A 2,018-nucleotide genomic window follows, 5' to 3' on the forward strand; every position below is an offset into this window, starting at 1 on the left:
ACCTTTACTGGGTTATATTACAAGTGCATAAAATGTTCTGTAAGTGACATACTTAATTTGAGGTAACAAGAAGCCTATCTATTTACTCAAACAGGGTTCGCGCTAAATATTTATATTTCCAACTAAAATGTGCAAAGATTGTCCCTTACACTTGAAGGTAATTAGTGTTCATTGGCGCGGAGAAAAGGAAATGTTCAGACTTCAGAGATGGCCGGGGCAACAACCTGACGGAGGTGGTGGCCTAGGCAAAGGGGACGAGTGGCAATATGGCGTGACATTGACGGCTGGTCCTGGTTATAGAAGGCTGCGTGATACCGATGGCAGCGAGTAGGTCGACGAGCAATGCAGCACTATGGCAATGGTGGTGGGCTTGGCCACTTCATGTGGCAGTTGCCGTGTGTTGGTGCGGTGAGTAGAAGCTTGTCCTGTGAGCCAACGTGTCGTACATGCCTTAAGGCTCCTATATATTTTGCTGAAGAGAATTAAAAACTAGGACAATTGCCAAGTTGCGCCCTCACCTCCGCACCACCCGCTCCACGACAAGGACTACCCGTGCAATAGACTTGGTTCGTTCGTATTTTATATGGTTATGAACCTCTATTCCATGCAAGCATCAATTATCAAATACTATAAGATTATGAACAGAAAAATAAAATCAAATAGAATATCACATGCATGTCACCATAATGTTTTATTACTGGGCATCATTTTTCATTGTTTTAGATGATGGCAAAGTCCAACTAGATATAGTCACAGATCACAGACAACACATTCACAGGACACTTTGAAGAATCCTCGAACTTTACAGGAAGAATGATTGAAGAGCTTTCCCCACTTCTTCACGCATTTTGTATGGCAAGGTTTACCTAGACAAACGAATGGACTTGAGTAAGCACGCTCGGTATGGCAATTCCCTGTGGAGAAGAACATACATCAGCAAGAGAAATCCATACTAAGAAACTTGTGTAGTTCTATTCTGCTTGGAGGGATAGGAGACACATATATAAGAACATACATCAGTAAGAGAAATCCATACTAAGAAACTTGTGTAGTTCTATTCTGCTTGGAGGGATAGGAGACACATATATAGGGACACGAAGATTGATTTCTTACGAGCATGAGTTGAATGTCCTAGCAGCACAAGCACCATAAGGCAAAGAAGAATAGTTTTCCCCTCCATAAGGTCACACTCAAACTTCTGGTTCTCGTTTCTGTTTGGGCGTCCAGATGCACCTGATGCTATCTTATACTCCCTCTGTCCGCAAATAAGTGTACTAAGTCAAAACTTTAAAATTTTGACCAACTTTATGTAAAAGAGTAGTAGCATATATGACATCAAATTGGTATATTATGGAAGTACATTTCAAAACAAATCTACTAATACTAATTTAGTGTCATAAATGTTGCTACTTTTCACAATAAAGTTAGTCAAAGTTTCAAAATTTTGACTTAGGACAAAATCTAGATGTACACTAATTCGCGGATGGAGGGAGTAGATTTGTAGTTAAAGAACATTTAGTCCTGGTTCACTCAAACATACCAAAAATAAGACCATATCAATGTTCTTAATTTCAGATGGTATCCCTTTAATGTTTTTATATCTATATATATCTATGACGACATAGTTGGGTGGGAAGTATATTTAAATTGTATCTACCTGTATTTATGACGATGTCATCCATTTAATTTATTATATCTATAATGGTGCTACAATTTAATGTTATTATAACTAAACAGATCTGACCACATTATTGTCCTTATTTATAAAAATAGAGTTCTATTTTTAAGATGGTATCCATTTAATGCTATTATGACTATCTATATCTAGGAGGATGGTATCCATTCAATGTTATTATGTCTACCTATATTCAGGATGACAAAGAAGAATAATTTAATCTTCTATAAGGTCACATTCAGAATTCCTATTCTCGTTTTTGTTTAGGCTTCCATAAGCATACACGCTGGTATCTTACAAAAAAATTGATCTTTTGCCACACTTTACTTCTCCATTTAATCAT

General features: G+C 37.4%; 1 long non-coding RNA gene across 1 annotated transcript; it reads right to left on the minus strand.

Moving 5' to 3' along the window:
* Nucleotides 1–678: 678 nt before the first annotated feature.
* LOC119282283 lies at nucleotides 679–1,221 on the minus strand. Its single transcript, XR_005138680.1, has 2 exons — nucleotides 1,114–1,221; nucleotides 679–914 (listed from the first exon to the last, which is right to left on the minus strand). It is a non-coding gene; the product is annotated as an uncharacterized LOC119282283 (long non-coding RNA).
* Nucleotides 1,222–2,018: the final 797 nt, after the last annotated feature.

Source organism: Triticum dicoccoides, chromosome 3B (genome assembly GCF_002162155.2).
Source record: "Triticum dicoccoides isolate Atlit2015 ecotype Zavitan chromosome 3B, WEW_v2.0, whole genome shotgun sequence".
Classification (NCBI taxonomy): Eukaryota; Viridiplantae; Streptophyta; class Magnoliopsida; order Poales; family Poaceae; genus Triticum; species Triticum dicoccoides.